This window comes from Pseudophryne corroboree, chromosome 3, assembly GCF_028390025.1.
Source record: "Pseudophryne corroboree isolate aPseCor3 chromosome 3, aPseCor3.hap2, whole genome shotgun sequence".
Classification (NCBI taxonomy): Eukaryota; Metazoa; Chordata; class Amphibia; order Anura; family Myobatrachidae; genus Pseudophryne; species Pseudophryne corroboree.
In genome coordinates, this window is record NC_086446.1 from 1123313 (window position 1) to 1143491 (window position 20179).

Below are 20179 nucleotides of genomic sequence, written 5' to 3' on the forward strand. Positions count from 1 at the left end.
TCCTTTGATATCTTGGCTGTGTGCTTAGGGTCGTTGTCCTGCTGAAAGATGAACCGTCGCCCCAGTCTGAGGTCAAGATCGCTCTGGAGCAGGTGTCACAACTGAGGGCCTGAGCTGACGGGAGGCAGCCTCAGTTGTAGGGGCTGAGATGTACCGGAACCTGGGAGGTTGTATCAGACCCCTGGACATGTAAGTAACATGAATAATAACTGCCCGAAGGCGTGACCACGACAACTTAGATAAAAGTCAATGATGTTTATTATGACAACTCCGCAACACAGCAGCAGTAAAAGAAAACGTAAAAGTCAGCAAATAATAAATACAGTTCCTGGGTACTACAGGATGGCAGGAGCCACAGGGCACTGGTAGTGTGAGATAGTTCTTATGATCTTCTAGATGGAAAGTCCTTACCAGGCCCGACTGTAGCCATGGAGATAACCCAGGATTGTGCCAGCTGGTGTTCCAGGAAAAGCTGGGTTGCTGAAGGTAAAACAGCTGCTGTGGATACTGGCTGGAACCAGACTGTTGTTAGCACGGAGTGGATACTGGCTGGAACCAGTTAAATAATAAATGAACTTGGGAGCGATGAAATATGAACTGAAATGTAGAACTTGAGAGCGGAGAAATAATAATACCGGTGGAGAGTGGTAAAGTGTAGAAAGGACACCGGCCCTTTAAGGGAAGCTGTACTCTGCTGGAAGCTGAGCTGGAAGCAGGTAATGTTGTAGCTGGAAACAGATGAATCCACAATGGATTGGAGAGTCAGGCTACACCGCAGGTGGAATGCTGGTGCGGGTCTCTATGGTGGAAGTCTTGAGACAGGAGCTGGAACCTGGAAGACAATCACAGGAGAGAGACAAACAGGAACTAGGTTTGACAACCAAAGCACTGACGCCTTCCTTGCTCAGGCACAGTGTATTTATACCTGCAGCAAGGAAGGGATTGGCTAGGCAATTATGCAGATTATCAATACTGAGAACAGATTGGTGGAAATGATCAGCTGACAGAATCCAAGATGGCTGCGCCCATGCAGACACTTGGAGGGAAGTTTGGTTTGTAATCCATGTGGTAATGAAAACAGTAATGGCGGCGCCGGCCACCGGAGACAGGAGGCGCAAGGCTGACAGAAGCACATCCAACCACGCGGACACAGCGGAGGCCGCGGCTGACGTAATCGCCACTCAGACACTCTGCATGCAGAAGTTCAGGGACGGCGGCGGAGGCCGCGGGAGACGCCATGCCAGGTGTAATATGGCGTTTACTGTGACAGCGTCCCAGAGTGACAGGAGAGGATACAGGAATGTACACATCAGGATAACAGATGGGATCCGGTCCTGGAGCACTGAGCCAGCCTTAGGAGGCATCTGATGGGTAAGAAATGGCGTCCAGATACCCGGATCGTGACAGCACCCCCCCCTTTAGGAGTGGCCCCAGGACACTTCTTTGGCTTTTGAGGAAACTTGGAATGGAATCTCCGGACCAAGGCAGGAGCATGGACATCAGAAGCATTGGTCCATGAACGTTCCTCAGGACCATAACCCTTCCAGTCAATAAGATATTGTAGTTGACCGTAACGGTGACGTGAGTCCAGGATCTTGGCCACTTCATACTCAACGCCTCGTTGAGTTTGGACTTTCGGAGTTGGAGGAAGTGAGGAATGAAACCGATTCAAGATCAGCGGTTTCAACAGGGAAACATGGAATGTCCTGGGTATTTTTAAGAAGGGAGGCAACTGGAGTCTGTAAGCAACAGGATTGATGACTTGTTCAATCTTGAAAGGACCGATATAGCGAGGTGCAAACTTCATACTGGGAACTCTTAACCTCAAATTCTTCGTGGATAACCATACCCGATCACCCACCTTGAGAGCAGGAACTGCTCGACGCTTCTTATCCGCAAACTTCTTGTACCTGAACGATGCCTTGAGCAGAGCTGATCGTACGCTCTTCCAGATATTGGCAAACTGATGCAAGGTGATATCCACTGCGGGAACAGAAGTTGCTGGAAGCGGTTGGAACTCAGGAACTTTAGGGTGGAATCCAAAGTTAGTGAAGAATGGTGTTGAAGCAGATGAAGAATGATACTGGTTGTTATGACAGAACTCGGCCCAGGGAAGTAATTGAACCCAGTCATCTTGAGAGGAGGACACATAGATGCGGAGGAAGGCCTCCAAGTCCTGATTCACCCTCTTGGTTTGACCATTGGTCTGAGGATGGTAAGCCGTGGAAAACTTTAGCTTGACTTGGAGGACTTGACATAAACTTCGCCAGAATTTGGCTGTGAATTGAACTCCTCGATCTGAGATAATTTCTTCAGGAAGACCGTGGAGTCGGAAGATCTCTTGTATGAATACTTGAGCCAACTTGGAAGCTGACGGAAGACCGGTGAGAGGAATGAAGTGTGCCATCTTGGTGAACCGGTCAACTACCACCCAGATGGTATTGAACTTGTTGCACATGGGTAAGTCTGTAATGAAATCCATCGACAAGTGGGTCCATGGTCGACGGGGAACGGATAGTGGAACCAGTTGCCCCGCAGGCGACTGGCGGGATACTTTATGTTGGGCACACTTTGGGCAAGATGCAATAAACTCCAAGACGTCCTTTTTCAGAGTTGGCCACCAATAGGACCTAGAGATAAACTCCAGGGTTTTTTGGATACCTGTATGTCCGGCAAAACGGGAAGCATGGGCCCAATGCATGAGCTTCTTCCTTAGCATCGGCTTCACAAAACTTTTCCCTGATGGGGGCGTAGAGTCCATCCCTACCGTGGAGAATGCCAACGGATTTATAATAGGATGCTTGTCTGAAGACTCTGACTCATTTTCTTGCTCCCATGAGCGGGAAAGGGCATCGGCCTTGCGATTCTGAGAGCCCGGACAGAACTGGAGTTTAAAGTCGAACCTGGAAAAGAAAAGTGCCCATCTGGCCTGACGAGGGTTGAGACATTGTGCGCCCTTCAGGTATAAAAGGTTCTTGTGGTCTGTAAGTATGGTGATTAAATGAGAAGATACCTCCACTCTTCTAGAGCGAGCTTGATGGCTAGCAACTCCTGGTCGCCAATGGCATAGTTGCGCTCAGCTGGGGAGAACTTCCGGGAGAAGAAACTGCAAGGATGTAAATGGCCATCTTTAGCCCTCTGAGATAACACCGCTCCTACTCCAACGGAGGAGGCATCCACCTCTAGGATGAAAGGAGAGTCGATGTCAGGCTGTTTCAGGACAGGCGCAGAGATGAACCTCTGTTTTAAAAGATGAAAAGCTTGCATGGCTTCTTCAGACCACTTGGACGGGTTAGCACCCTTCTTGGTGAAAGCAGTAATAGGCGCCACAATGGTGGAAAAGTCTCGTATAAACTTTCGGTAATAATTGGCGAACCCTAAGAACCTCTGGACCCCTTTGAGGGTTAAGGGTACCGGCCAATTCTGAATTGCTTGTAGTTTCTCAGGATCCATCTCTAGTCCGGAACCGGACACAATGTACCCTAGAAACGGAATGGACTTGACTTCAAAGACGCATTTTTCTAATTTGCAATAGAGATGATTGACACGGAGACGGGACAGAACCTCTTTAACCCAAAAACGATGTTCCTCTAAATCGTTGGCAAAAATGAGGATATCGTCTAGATAGACCACGACATGACGGTATAGAATGTCTCTGAAAATCTCATTGACAAAATGCTGGAAGACAGCTGGAGCATTGCTCAATCCGAAGGGCATGACGAGGTACTCATAATGTCCGTCACGGGTGTTAAAGGCGGTCTTCCACTCGTCACCCTCACGGATCCGGATGAGATTGTATGCACCTCGCAAGTCCAGCTTTGTAAAGATGGTAGCTCCGCTAACTCTGTCAAAGAGCTCAGTAATCAGGGGTAAAGGATAACGGTTCTTGATGGTAATGTCGTTCAAACCTCTGTAGTCGATGCACGGCCGCAGACCACCATCTTTCTTTTTTACAAAAAAGAAGCCTGCGCCGGCTGGGGAAGAAGAAGGTCGAATGAACCCCTTTGCTAGGTTCTCTTTAATGTATTCCTCCATAGAATGCGTCTCAGGCAGAGACAACGGATAAGTTCGGCCTCGAGGTGGAACCTTCCCTGGAACGAGATCAATCGGGCAGTCCCATTCTCTATGAGGAGGAAGGATATCAGCAGAAGCTTTACTGAACACATCCGTGAAATCTTGATATGGAGGAGGTGGAACATCAGACGACCTGGGGGAGGAAGAACAGACAGGCAATACTTTAAACAAACATGTCTCTGCACAGGAGGAACCCCATGCCAGGATTTGCGTAGTCGTCCAATCAATTGTAGGATTGTGAAGACGGAGCCATGGAAGGCCCAGGACCACAGGATGTGTGGCTCTTGGAATCACTAAAAGTGAAATAAGTTCGGAATGAAGAACTCCCACTCTCAGACGAACTGGTAGAGTCCTTAGAGCAATAACAGTATCAAAAATTTTACTGCCATCCACGGCAGTTAAGGAAAAGGAGGAAGGAAGTCTCTCGGTGGGTAGGGACCACCGTTTAACATAGGCTTCAGTAATAAAGTTCCCAGCTGCTCCGGAATCAAGGAGAGCAATGACGTTCCGATAACGTTGAGCAACTTGAAGCGAGACTGGGAGATTACAATCATGAGGAGATGGAGAGGAGATCATTACTCCTAGCCGGCCCTCTCCTGGGCGAGCTAGGGTTTGGAGTTTTCCCGGACGTTCGGGACAGGCATTGATGGTGTGAGACGGAGCTGCACAGTAAAGACAAAGAGACTCAGAGAGACGTCTTCGGCGCTCAGCAGGAGTTAAACGGGAACGGCCAATTTGCATGGGCTCATCTTTAGATGGTGACAGTTGACGAGGAGGAGGAGCAGAAGATTTTGGAGCAGATGATCTTCCACGCTCAGTTGCTCTCTCTCTGAAACGTAAATCAACTTTCGTGCAGAGTGAGATTAGCTCATCTAACTTAGAAGGTAAGTCTCTGGTAGCTAACTCATCTTTAATAAGCTCAGATAAGCCATGCCAGAATGCAGCATACAGGGCCTCGTCGTTCCATGCCAGTTCGGATGCCAGGATCTGGAACTGTATCAGATATTGTCCTACAGTACGTGGCCCCTGGCGTAAACGGAGAATCTCGGATGAAGCTGAGGTTACCCGGCCTGGCTCGTCGAAGATGCGCCTGAATGTTGACACGAATGCAGTGTAAGAAGATAGCAGGGTGTCGGACCTCTCCCATAACGGTGATGCCCAGTCAAGGACGGAGCCACTGAGAAGAGAGATGATGTAGGCAATTTTTGTACGGTCACTGGGAAAATTGCCAGGTTGTAGCTCAAACTGAATCTCACACTGGTTGAGAAATCCCCTGCAGAATCTTGGAGATCCGTCAAATTTTGCTGGCGTTGGAAGATGAAGACGTGGAGCAGAAATGGGTAAGGTGGGTGGGGTTATAGCTGGAGTCACTGTGGTTGACGCACCAGATGCGCCTGATCCACGGAGAGTTGTCTGAATCCCATCCAGCCGAGTAGAGAGATCCTGGAGACAGCGGATGATGTGGCCCTGTGCAGCCTCCTGATGTTCTAGTCGGGCTGCCAGTTCTTGCATCGGCCTGGCCGCTTGATCCTGGTCTCCGGCTGGATTCATTAGGTCAGTGCTTACTGTCACAACTGAGGGCCTGAGCTGACGGGAGGCAGCCTCAGTTGTAGGGGCTGAGATGTACCGGAACCTGGGAGGTTGTATCAGACCCCTGGACATGTAAGTAACATGAATAATAACTGCCCGAAGGCGTGACCACGACAACTTAGATAAAAGTCAATGATGTTTATTATGACAACTCCGCAACACAGCAGCAGTAAAAGAAAACGTAAAAGTCAGCAAATAATAAATACAGTTCCTGGGTACTACAGGATGGCAGGAGCCACAGGGCACTGGTAGTGTGAGATAGTTCTTATGATCTTCTAGATGGAAAGTCCTTACCAGGCCCGACTGTAGCCATGGAGATAACCCAGGATTGTGCCAGCTGGTGTTCCAGGAAAAGCTGGGTTGCTGAAGGTAAAACAGCTGCTGTGGATACTGGCTGGAACCAGACTGTTGTTAGCACGGAGTGGATACTGGCTGGAACCAGTTAAATAATAAATGAACTTGGGAGCGATGAAATATGAACTGAAATGTAGAACTTGAGAGCGGAGAAATAATAATACCGGTGGAGAGTGGTAAAGTGTAGAAAGGACACCGGCCCTTTAAGGGAAGCTGTACTCTGCTGGAAGCTGAGCTGGAAGCAGGTAATGTTGTAGCTGGAAACAGATGAATCCACAATGGATTGGAGAGTCAGGCTACACCGCAGGTGGAATGCTGGTGCGGGTCTCTATGGTGGAAGTCTTGAGACAGGAGCTGGAACCTGGAAGACAATCACAGGAGAGAGACAAACAGGAACTAGGTTTGACAACCAAAGCACTGACGCCTTCCTTGCTCAGGCACAGTGTATTTATACCTGCAGCAAGGAAGGGATTGGCTAGGCAATTATGCAGATTATCAATACTGAGAACAGATTGGTGGAAATGATCAGCTGACAGAATCCAAGATGGCTGCGCCCATGCAGACACTTGGAGGGAAGTTTGGTTTGTAATCCATGTGGTAATGAAACAGTAATGGCGGCGCCGGCCACCGGAGACAGGAGGCGCAAGGCTGACAGAAGCACATCCAACCACGCGGACACAGCGGAGGCCGCGGCTGACGTAATCGCCACTCAGACACTCTGCATGCAGAAGTTCAGGGACGGCGGCGGAGGCCGCGGGAGACGCCATGCCAGGTGTAATATGGCGTTTACTGTGACAGCGTCCCAGAGTGACAGGAGAGGATACAGGAATGTACACATCAGGATAACAGATGGGATCCGGTCCTGGAGCGCTGAGCCAGCCTTAGGAGGCATCTGATGGGTAAGAAATGGCGTCCAGATACCCGGATCGTGACAGCAGGTTTTCATCCAGGATCTTTCCCTCTATCCTGACACGTCTCCCATTTCCTGCCGCTGAGAAACTACCCCACAGCATGATGCTGCCACCACCACCATGCTTCACAGTAGGGATGGTATTGGCCTGGTGATGAGCGGTGCCTGGTTTCCTCCAAACATGACGCCTGGCATTCAGTTCAGTCTTTGGGCGGGATGTATTAACATACATTGCCGCCCCTCGGCGGTTACCGCAGCGATGTTGATCGCATATGTACTAACATATGCGATCAAGATCGCGATGCGGTGACGGAGGCCCCCCGCGATACCTGTTAGGTGGTCTGCGGGGGGTCTCCGTCACCTACCAGGGGTCCCCACACTGGCTAGACGCCGGGAAGCAGCAGCAGGCTACCCCCGCCGCCTCTTCCTTCCCCCTGCAGCCGGAAGGACATCTGGCTGCTTTGCTAGGGGGAGGAGGAGACTACCTTCCGGGTCCAGGGCAGCCTGGAGGAAGGTAAGCCGGGGGAAGAGGTGGGTCAGCGTCTGCAGCGGTCGGTGAAAAGAAGCCCATAGGCTTCTATAGGGGATACCCTGGACGCCGAAAACGCGGCGGTAGGGTGTTAGTGAATATGAAAATGCGGTAAAAGCCCCGTTTTCGGGTGTTTTACCGCATTTTTGCTTTAGTACATCCCGCCCTTTGTCTCATCAGACCAGAGAATTTTGTTTCTCATGGTCTGAGAGTCCTTCAGGTGCATTTTGGCAAACTCCAGGTGGACTGCTATGTGCTTTTTACTAAGGAGTGGGCACTCTACCATATAGGCCCAATTGGTGGATTGCTGCAGAGATGGTTGTCCTTCTGGAAGGTTATCCTCTCCCCACAGAGGAATGCTGTAGCTCTGACAGAGTGACCATCAGGTTCTTTGTCACCTCCCTGACTAGGGCTATTCTTCCCAGATCGCTCAGTTTAGACGGCCAGCCAGCTCTAAGAAGAGTCCTGGTGGTTCTGAACTTCTTTCATTCATGGATGATGGAGACAGGCCACTGTGCTCATTGGGACCTTCAAAGCAGCAGATATTTCTCTTACGTCCTAGAGGATACTGGGGTCCATATTAGTACCATGGAATATAGACGGGTCCACCAGGAGCCTTTGGCACTTTAAGAGTTTAACAGTGTGGGCTGGCTCCTCCCTCTATGCCCCTCCTACCAGACTCAGTTTAGAAAATGTGCCCGGAGGAGCCGGTCACAGCTAGGGGAGCTCTACAGATACCGGTGGAGAAAGCGTTGGTGATTCAAACAAAATCTGTTAAGGCCCACTCTACTCGTAAGGTGGGTTCTTCCTGGGCGGCTGCCCTGGGTGTCTTGACTATACAGCTTTGCCGAGCAGCTACTTGGTCTGGGTCGAACACGTTTGCTAAGTTTTAGACGTTCGATACTTTGGCCTCTGATGACCTCAAGTTTGGTCAAGCAGTTCTGTAGGAGCCTCCCCCTTCTGGGAGCTTTGGTACATCCCCATGGTACTAATATGGACCCCAGCATCCTCTAGGACATAAAAGAGAAAATAGGATTTTGGTTACCTACCGGTAAATCCTTTTTTCGTAGTCCGTAGAGGATGCTGGGAACCCGCCCAGTGCTTCGTATTCCTGTAGTTGGTATTCAGTTCAGTACTGCCTGGTTTCTAGGTAAGTTCTGCGTTTTTTACTGTTTTAGTACTTTTTCAGCTTTTGCTGAGTTTATTCGGCATGTTGGCCGGATTTGCCTTGTTGTGTGAGCTGGTATGAATCTCGCCACTATCTGTGTATAATCCTCTCGAATTATGTAGTCTTCACGGGCACAGTTTCTAGACTGAGTCTGGTAGGAGGGGCGTAGAAGGAGGAGCCAGCCCACACTGTTAAACTCTTAAAGTGCCAATGGCTCCTGGTGGACCCGTCTATACTCCATGGTACTAATATGGACCCCAGCAACCTCTACGGACTACGAAAAAAGGATATACCGGTAGGTAACCAAAATCCTATTTTTTTCTGTACCCTTCCCCAGATTTGTGCCTCGAGACAATCCTGTCTCTGAGGTCTACAGAGAATTCCTTTGACTTGGTTTGTGCTCAGACCTGCACTGTCAATTGTGGGAACTTATATAGACAGGAGTGTGCCTTTACAAATCATGTCTAATCAACTGAATTTACCACAGGTGGTCTCCAATTAAGCTGTAGGAACATCTTAAGGATGATCAGTGGAAACAGGATGCACCTGAGGTCAATTTTGAGCTTCATGGCAAAGGCAGTGAATACTTATGCATTTATTCCATTTTGGAATAAGGCTGTAACATAACAAAATGTGGAAAAAGTGAAGCGCTGTGAATACTTTCCGGATGCACTGTGTATACTGCTGCACCTGTGTATAATGCCCACATGTATCTAACTGCTGCACCTGTGTATAATGCCTATATGTATATACTGCTGCACCTGTGTATAATCCTTTGGCCCAACTATTGTATGTAAATCTGGCTCTGGTACTAGTCAGTGTCTCCTGAAACATTTACCTCACTGCACGTCCCTGGTGTGTATGGTATGTCTGGTAGGTACATTCAGTGGAAAGGAGGTAACCATAATGCAGTGGTAACTGTGCCAATTACAGGACAGGTGCACAGTGTGTTTGGGTTGGGATGAGTGAGTCTATTGGCACAATAGTAATAGTACAGGGACTGGGGAGGTGAGGGGATCTGGGAGTGTCACAGTGACATCACTTATATCTATAGTAATAATACATGGACATGACTGGGGAGGTGAGAGGATCTGGGAGTGTCACAGTGACATCACATATCTATAGTAATAATACAGGGACATGACTGGGGAGGTGAGGGGATCTGGGAGTGTCACAGTGACATTTCTTATATCTATAGTAATAATACATGGACATGACTGGGGAGGTGAGGGGATCTGGGAGCGACACAGGGACATGACATATATATTAATAACACAGGGACATGGCTGGGGAGGTGAGTGGATCTGGGAGTGTCACAGTGACATCACTAATATCTAGTTATAATACAGGGACATGACTGGGGAGGTGAGGGGATCTAGGAGTGTATGCAGTAATATTTGTTGTCTCCCCCATAACATAGGATTACACAGTAGTATAGAAGACATCCGGTGAGTGTGAGACACCCAGCAGCCATCCCCATGTGTCAGGAGGACTGAGCAAGACCCAGACCTCCTTCACGGTGCCTCCATCTAACTCACTGATACATGAGAGCACAATGCTCAGAAGATTCTGGAACTCACCAACAAGATTATTCAGCTGCTGACTGCTGGGAATGGGACATTATACAGTAACACCAGAGGATGTGTCTGGGTGATGACTGGAGAGGTGACTGCTGGGAATGGGGCATTATACAGTAACACCAGGGGACGTGTCTGGGTGATGACTGGAGAGGTGACTGCTGGGAATAGGACATTATACAGTAACACCAGGGGATGTGTCTGGGTGATGACTGGAGAGGTGACTGCTGGGAATGGGACATTATACAGTAACACCAGAGGACGTGTCTGGGTGATGACTGGAGAGGTGACTGCTGGGAATGGGGCATTATACAGTAACACCGGGGGATGTGTCTGGGTGATGACTGGAGAGGTGACTGCTGTGAATGGGACATTATACAGTAACACCAGGGGACGTGTCTGGGTGATGACTGGAGGGGTGACTGCTGGGAATGGGACATTATACAGTAACACCAGGGGACGTGTCTGGGTGATGACTGGAGAGGTGACTGCTGGGAATGGGACATTATACAGTAACACCAGGGGATGTGTCTGGGTGATGACTGGAGAGGTGACTGCTGGGAATGGGACATTATACAGTAACACAAGGGGACGTGTCTGGGTGATGACTGGAGAGGTGACTGCTGGGAATGGGACATTATACAGTAACACCGGGGGATGTGTCTAGGTGATGACTGGAGAGGTGACTGCTGGGAATGGGACATTATACAGTAACACCAGGGGATGTGTCTGGGTGATGACTGGAGAGGTGACTGCTGGGAATGGGGCATTATACAGTAACACCAGAGGATGTGTCTAGGTGATGACTGGAGAGGTGACTGCTGGGAATGGGACATTATACAGTAACACCAGGGGATGTGTCTGGGTGATGACTGGAGAGGTGACTGCTGGGAATGGGACATTATACAGTAACACCAGGGGACGTGTCTGGGTGATGACTGTATCACTGTGTGTGTCAGGTTCCTATAAGGTGTCAGGATGTCACTGTCTATGTCTCCATGCAGGAGGGGAAGTATATAGAGGAACACAGGTGTCTGTACAAGGACGTGATGATGGAGAATCACCGGCCCCTCACATCACTGGGTAAGAGGAGACTGTCATGTATTGTACAGGGGAGAACAGGTATGGGGATCCTATATACACACATCATCTGATAATCACATATATACACTGTACTCAGTCACTGTGTGTCTCCTACAGATGGACCCAGTAACAGAGATACCCCAGAGAGATGTCCCCGTCCTCTGTATTCCCAGGATTGTACAGAGGAGAATCACAGGATCCCACAGGAGGATCAGGTAGGTGGGATTTAGGGTCTCCCCAATATACCAATGTGACGTTTTATAATATTCTCTATAGAGAAGCTTGTGTGTTTTTATACTATGATATTTTTTGTTTAAACTGCAAATAAAGGCATCAGACATTATCAAAGAGTTATTTCTCCGGCAGGGTCCAAAGGTTATCCACAGTATAACATTGGGATATAATAACACGACTTTACATCTGCACCAATCGGTCAAAGCTTTCAGCCTCTCAGCTTGCAACATGCCCGTTCATATATCCCCGCCTCCTGCTCAGGCAAATCAGTTTTTTGTTTGGTGCGGCAGGAGCCGGACCATGGTCAGAGGGCTGCTGTTTTTTAGCAGCCATAAGTTTTTTTTATTTTATTTTTATAGTCTTACTATTTTTTCTTGAGTTTCGGCGGGTGTCTGTGTAGGATGTACTAGCAAATCCAGCAGATTTTACCAGCAGACGTTACCTGGCTGTGGTCAGAGCATAGGGAGAAGGTAAAGCATCGGTTCCGCTTAGAGGGGGAACATGGACACAACCGCTCGGTTTTGGGAGGAGACTGATGCGGCTGCCACCTCAGGTGCACCAGCGCTAGGCCTTAGGGATCATAGGCTCCAGGGGTAGTATGAGGCCGCGATCCCTGGGGTTGATGTCAGCAGTGGGGATTCAGACGCTTCCCTGGTCGCCCCTCCCCCCGGTTCATGACCAGTTTCCTCCGAGTCTCCTGCCATGAACTGTTTCCCACCATGAACTGATGATTTCCTGCTTCTGTCTGAGACGCTGTATATCTAAAAGGACCCTGTCACAGCATAGGCGGCTGTGTGACTTGGGCGTCTGTGTTCACTGTAAGTTCACGGGGCGAGTGTGTACACTAATCAGCGTTCACTAACGTATTGATCGATCCTGGAAGCGGGGTGAGTCTCCCTGTATTTCCACTCCTGAGATCGGTGATAAAGCACTAAGGGGGTCATTCTGAGTTGTTCGCTTGTTGCCGATTTTCGCAACGGAGCGATTAATGTGAAAATGCGCATGGTATGCAGCGCGCATGCGCTAAGTATTTTAGCTCAAAACTTAGTAGATTTACTCACCGCAGAACGAAGAATTTTCATTGAAGTGATCGAGGTGTGATTGACAGGAAGTGGGTGTTTCTGGGCTGAAACTGACCGTTTTCAGGGAGTGTGCGGAAAAACGCAGGCGTGCCAGGATAAAACGCGGGAGTGTCTGGAGAAACGGGGGAGTGGCTGTCCGAACGCAGGGCGTGTTTGTGACGTCAAACCAGGAACGAAACGGCCTGAACTGATCGCAGTGTAGGAGTAAGTCTCGAGCTACTCAGAAACTGCTAAGAATTTTCTATTCGCAATTCTGCTAATCTTTCGTTCGCAATTCTGCTAAGCGAAGATACACTCCCAGAGGGCGGCGGCCTAGCGTGTGCAATGCTGCTAAAATCAGCTAGCGAGCGAACAACTCGGAATCACCCCCCAAGTCTCTACCTTTGAGTACGAATAGTTGGATAAATGCCTGATGCATACGAGTCTGGAAACTATTGCTACTGTTTTCTTTTGCTGTGCGACTGAATACGGTTAAAACTTCTATATAAGTTAATGCAGTAATATGTTTTGCCTACATACTTGAAATGTATTTGTAGTAGATTATGTGCTCATATTGCTTATTATACTAATGTATAACCTGTGACCGGTTGCTAGTGTGATTGCTGACTTTACTATAATTCTGTAACTTTTTCTGTATTCTGATCCTCAATGCTGGTACTAAGCAGGGAGGGATCGGATTGTGTGTCACTTTAACAAATTGTAAAGTGATTGCAGTCACAAATTGTGTAGGTGTGTAATTTTTTTATCATGTCTAAGAGAGGCAAGGGTGAGGAGGATACACTCTCCATAGCAGCACCAACACTCATTTCATGTTTGTCTTGTGAAGCTGGGTTAACCTCTCAGGATCTGGAGGAAGGCCTCAGCTCAGTGGACATACCTGAGCTAAATAGTACTATGAAAGCCATTCTATCCTTAGAGGATTCAGCAGAGCCTGTGTTAAAAACCAAGGCACCTGAGTTTAAACGTCCCTAAACAGTTAGGACTGAGTATCCTGGGTCAGATCAGCTGATGGAAATTATATGCAAGAGGCTTGGGTTACGCCCAGTAAGAAGTTAGAATTCCATGGAAATGGAATTCCAATTATCCTCTTCCGGCTGGGGACTGCTTAAATAAGGGAGGTGGCCCCCAAAGTAGATACTAATGTAATTCGATTGGTGCAGAACTCTACATTACCTCTGCCTTCAACATCAATAAATGATATTACGGATAGGAGAGCCGATGGATTTCTACAAACTATTTTTTCCTTGTCTTGGGCAATCATAAGACCAGCCATGGCTTCTGCCTGGATGGCGTAAGCAGTGTCAGCCTGTGCTGATGCATTGGAGGAGGAACTTTCAATTACATCTATAGAGCAAAAATCCCATATTGCACATATTTGCCTCTCAGGCATCAGCTTCAGCGGTAGCAGCTCACAGCGAGTTGACTATGGCCCTCATTCCGAGTTGTTCGCTATATTGCGATTAGTCGCTTACTGCGCATGCGCAAGGTTCGCAGAGCGCATGCGCTTGGTGATTTTACTCAAAAGTTTGGTATTTTACTCACGGCATTACGAGGAATTTTCTTTGTTCTGGTGATCGGAGTGTGATTGACAGGAAGTGGGTGTTTCTGGCCGGAAACTGGCCGTTTTAGGGTGTGTGTGAAAAAACGCTGCCGTTTCTGGGGAAAAAGCGGGAGTGTCTGGAGAAACGGGGGAGTGGCTGGGCAAACGCTGGGTGTGTGTGTGACGTCAAACCAGGAACGAAACTGACTGAACTGATCGCAGTGGTAGAGTAAGTCTCGAGCTACTCAGAAACTGCAAAGAAATTTCTATTCGCAATTATGCGAATCTTTCGTTCGCAATTCTGCTATGCTAAGACTCACTCCCAGTAGGCGGCGGCTTAGCGTGTGCAATGCTGCTAAAAGCAGCTAGCGAGCGAACAACTCGGAATGAGGGCCTATGTACATAGAAAGCGGACTCAGAATCCAAGAAGGTTCTAGAGTCTTAGCCTTTTTTACTGGAGATGTTCTTTTCAGTAAAGAATTAAACAGTATTTTAGAGTCCGAAGCAGACTCCAAGAAAGTGAAGTTGCCTTCCACCCACAAATTCAAGCCTAGATTTCCAGCTTTTCGACCCTTTCAGAATCAAGGGCAAGCAAAGTGAAAGGGTGATGGCAAACAGTCCCAATCCAATAGGTCTGGCAAGACGAAAAAGTATTGGGCTACCAGAGAACAGGCTTCCAAATTAGAAGATAAGCCATCAGGCTGATGGTGCGGGCCTCCACCTCGGGGAACCCAGGGTGGGAGACCTACTTCTTTAGTTTGCACATATCTGGCAGCAGTCTACCACAGATGCCTGGGTGCAAGAAGCGTTATCTCATGGTTGTGCATTTGCTTTCAAGAAACACCCTCATCAAAGGTTTTATACCAGCCCGCTTTCAGTGGAAACAGGCCAGGGCTTTGCAAGAGGCAGTTCATAAGTTGCTTCAGTCAGGAGTGATAATTCCAGTTCCTCCTGCACAACAAGGACAGGGTTTTTTTTATTCCAACCTGTTTTTAGTTCAGAAGCCAAATGAGTCTTTCCAGCCCATACTCCATCTCAAAGCGCTGAACAAGTACATTTGGGTGCCTCGGATTCATATGGAGACTTTACGTTCCATTACTTTGGCCTTGGAGCTGGAGCATTTTATGGTATCCCTGGATATCCAGGATACTTTCCTACATGTTCCTATAGCACTGTCCCATCAGCGCTATCTTAGGTTTGCTATCCTCCAGCATCTGTTTCAGGCCCTACCATATGGACTGACCACAGCTCCCAGAGTATTCACCAAAATTAGGGTGGTGATGTTATCTTATCTCCGTTAGCAGGGGATAAGGATTTTTCCATACCTCGATGATTTATTAATCCGGACAAAGTCTCAGGTATTGCTTCAGTGTCATCTGCAACAGACAATAGCTTGTTTATAGAGTCAATGGATGACTCATTTGGGGGCTGTGTTGGAATTGGGTACTCAGAGAGTAATTTTACCTCTGAACAAAAATATCCAAAATTAATTTAGGGATTCAGGAGTTTCTACACAGTCAAACTGTATCCATTTACTTGGCAATGCGTATGATGGGTTTGGTGGTGTATACATTCGACATGATGAAGTATACTCCGTTCCACTCAATACATCTGCAACGTCTGATCTTTTCCAAGTGGAATGGTTTCATCAGACAATAAAAGCACAGATTATGGTCTTTCCTCTGGAAGTTGGGAGGTCAATAGCCTGGTGGCTACAGACATCCTATTTGGACAAAGGGAGGCTCCTTTGGATTTTAGATTGGGAAACTCTGACAATGGATGCCAGCCCTCAGGGCTGGGGAGAAGTGTCAGAAAGGAGTTGTTTCCAGGGGCAGTGGACCAATGAAGAAAGTTGCCTGCCAATAAATATATTGGAACTTCGAGCCATATATATGGCATTTATTCAGGCAAAGAACACCCTTCTGGGGAAACCAGTTCGAATCCGCTCGGACATTGCAATGGCAGTAGTGTACCTCAACCATCAGGGAGGTACTCGCAGCCAAAACACAGTGAAGAAGGTAAGTCACACGTTAAGGTGGGCAGAACTTCATTATCCAGCCTTGTCCACGAGTCCTAAACTGGGAAGCGGATTTTCTCAGTAAACATGCCATTTATGCATGAATAGGCTTTGCACCCCAAGGTCTTACAAACTCTGGTAGATGATGGGGGTTACCAGAGATAGATCTCATGGCATCCCATCAGAACAACAAAGTTTCCGCATACGGGTCAAGAACAAAGGATCCCAGAGCAACCTTTGTGGATGACCTGTCAATGTGATGGAACTATCGTCTGGCTCATGTGTTTCCACCAATCGCCCTGTGACCCAGGGTGATGCGAAAGGTAAGACAAGGGAGGATGTTGATGGATGTTCCATTCCTACACCCTCAAATTCCAGGTCTACTGGCTTGGGATCCTTTCTATTACAAGCACTTCGATTAACTGTCTTTGATGGCGTGGCTCTTGAGACTTCCATCCTGAAAGCAAGAGGTTCTCACAACTGGTAATTTAACAAAATGCTCAGCGTAAGGAAACCTTCCTTTACTCGCATTATCACAGAATATGGCAAGCCTATATTCAATGGGGCAGTGACTGGAAATTTGACCTTAGGTTTCAAAATTTTAGTCTTAGCATTCCTTTAGGCAGGAATGTACTAAGGTCTGCGGATGGCTCCGTGAGAGTACAAGTGTCAGCATTGACTGTATGGTTTTAATAGGAAAATTGCTAACCTACAGGATGTGCACACTTTTATCCAGGGAACTCTGCAAATTCAATTTCCTTTTGTTCCTCCTACAGTGCCTTGGGACTTAAGGTTAGTCCTAAAGGCCCTTCAGGTTGCCCCATTGAAAAGAGAGGATCTTAAATGGTTGACAGCTATAGTTCTCTTTCTACTGGCTATTGCTTCAGCTAGAAGAGTTTCAGATTTAGGGGCATTGTTCTGTCATCCTCCATTTCTGTTTTTTTTTTTTTTTTTATTCAGATAGAGCGGTTCTCAGAACCAAATCTGAGTATCTTTCTAAGGTGGTTTCTAAATTCCACCTTAACGAAGAAATTGTAGTTTGGCCTTCCAGGGGCCAGACCTATCTGCGGGAGATGCATCATTGGACGTAGTCCGTGCCTTAAGAATCTACGTGGATCATACCAGTGCCAACAGGAAGACAGATTCTCTCTTTGTTCTCTACGGATTTCACAAGAGAGGATGACCTGCTGATAAGCAGACACTGACGAAGTGTCTCTGGATGACCATTTCAGAAGCATACTCTCAAACTGATCTCCCTGTTCCGGGTAGTGTCTCTGCTCACTCTACTCATGAGGTAGGTCCATCATGGGCAGCACAACGTGGTGCTTCAGCAGAATAGATATGTAAGGTAGCCACATGGTCTCCCATAAACACATTCATTAGACATTATGCCTTTGATACCTTTTGCCTCTCAGGACACTGAATTTGGGCAAAGAATTCTCCTGTCCAATCAGGAGCGTCCCCACCACTAATTTGCTTTGGGACATCCCAATGTTATCCTGTGGATAACCTGTGGACCCTGTCGGATACATTTTTGTTATGGTAAAACTTACGGTTGATAACGTTATTTCTCCTATGTCCACAGTATCCACAGGGATCCCACCCTGACGCACCTAATTTGAGGATTTTTTCACTCACTAACCTCTTCCTTCTTGTACGGAAGGGTGTGCATGTGTGTTCTTCTCGCCTGATTAGGGCTCTACATGATGCTCCTGCCTTGAGCTTTGGAAAATCAAATGATTTGCCTGAGCCAGGAGGTGGGGATATATGGACGGTCCCGTTGCATGCTGGGAGGCCGAAAGCTTTCACCAATTGGTGCAAATCTGCTGTTGTGTCATCATATCCCAATGTTATCCTGTGGATACTGTGGACTTAGGAGAAATAATGTTATCAACGGTAAGTTTTACCATAACAAATATTTTATGGTTTCTTTAGGGTGAAGATTTGACTGTTCTTAAGGTAGAAGATTTTCAGGGAGAAGAAGAGATTTATATGACCGGTATTAAGTTGGAAGATACAGAGGGTGAAGAAGAGACGTATGTGACTGATATGAAGGCAGAAGATACAGAGGGAGAAGAAGAGACGTATGTAACTGATAATAAGGTAGAAGATATAGAGGGAGAAGAAGAGATTTATATGACAAGTATTAAGTTGGAAGATACAGAGGGAGAAGAAGAGACATATGTGAGGGGTGATCAGCAGTGTAAGGAGGAGGAAATCCCTACAGATATCAGCACAGGTGAGTAATAAACACTAAACTCTTTATGACCCATTGCATGTTTTTGATGTATCCCAGTGATGACACTTGTCAAGTAGACGAATGAGGCCCTTAGTAACACTAAAAAAAGTTTTCTTTTTTAATTGTTTCATTTTTATTAAATTATTATTAAATTAAAATATTAAATAATATTTTTATTGTAGTAATGTCCAGCAGTGGGTTAATACAGACAAGAATCAAATATTCTCTCTGCTCATTTATCTATGACAATATCTCCTACGCAGGGCAGCAGCTAGCAGATTTTATTGCCAATGATATAAAACTGAGCTTTAAAGTAATGGAACTGACAGTAGTAGTGTAGGATACTGTCTGAACTGGCATTACAGGCAGTCGTCACAGGTGTAACATCCAATATTAGGATTTGTTGCGTATTTTATAAAACATGCAATCTGGGGTCAGGGCTGGTATCATACAGGCTATATAAAACACATACTATATTGGGTTAGGGCTGGCAGCATACTAGCTATATAAAACACATACTATATTGGGTCAGGGCTGGTAGCATACAGGCTATATAAAACACATACTATATTGGGTTAGGGCTGGCAGCATACAGGCTATATAAAACACATACTATCTGAGGTTAGGGCTGGCAGCATAAGGCTATATAAAACATACTATATAGGGTTATGGCTGGCAGTATACAGACTATATAAAACATACTTTCTCTATCGTCCTAGTGGATGCTGGGGTTCCTGAAAGGACCATGGGGAATAGCGGCTCCGCAGGAGACAGGGCACAAAAAGTAAAGCTTTTCCAGATCAGGTGGTGTGCACTGGCTCCTCCCCCTATGACCCTCCTCCAGACTCCAGTTAGATTTTTGTGCCCGGCCGAGAAGGGTGCAATTCTAGGTGGCTCTCATAAAGAGCTGCTTAGAGAAAGTTTAGCTTAGGTTTTTTATTTTACAGTGATTCCTGCTGGCAACAGGATCACTGCAACGAGGGACAGAGGGGAGAAGAAGTGAACTCACCTGCGTGCAGGATGGATTGGCTTCTTGGCTACTGGACATCAGCTCCAGAGGGACGATCACAGGTACAGCCTGGATGGTCACCGGAGCCGCGCCGCCGGCCCCCTTGCAGATGCTGAAGTAAGAAGAGGTCCAGAATCGGCGGCTGAAGACTCCTGCAGTCTTCTAAAGGTAGCGCACAGCACTGCAGCTGTGCGCCATTTTCCTCTCAGCACACTTCACACGCAGTCACTGAGGGTGCAGGGCGCTGGGGGGGGGGCGCCCTGGGAGGCAAATGTAAAACTATATAAAGGCTAAAAATACCTCACATATAGCCCCCAGAGGCTATATGGAGATATTTAACCCCTGCCTGGATTCACAAAATAGCGAGAGACGAGCCCGCCGAAAAAGGGGCGGGGCCTATCTCCTCAGCACACGGCGCCATTTCCTCTCACAGCTCCGCTGGTCAGGACGGCTCCCAGGTCTCTCCCCTGCACTGCACTACAGAAACAGGGTAAAACAGAGAGGGGGGGCAAATTTAATGGCAATATTTTGATATATATAAAGCAGCTATAAGGGAGCACTTATTATAAGGCTATCCCTGTCATATATAGCGCTTTTGTGGTGTGTGCTGGCAGACTCTCCCTCTGTCTCCCCAAAGGGCTAGTGGGTCCTGTCTTCGTGTAGAGCATTCCCTGTGTGTCTGCTGTGTGTCGGTACGTGTGTGTCGACATGTATGAGGACGATATTGGTGTGGAGGCGGAGCAATTGCCAAATATGGGGATGTCACCTCCTAG

At 47.5% G+C, this 20179-nt stretch overlaps 1 pseudogene; it reads left to right on the forward strand.

The window, feature by feature from the left end:
- Positions 1–20179, forward strand: part of LOC135054481 (zinc finger protein 271-like) — a 108713-nt pseudogene that overhangs the window by 2105 nt on the left and 86429 nt on the right.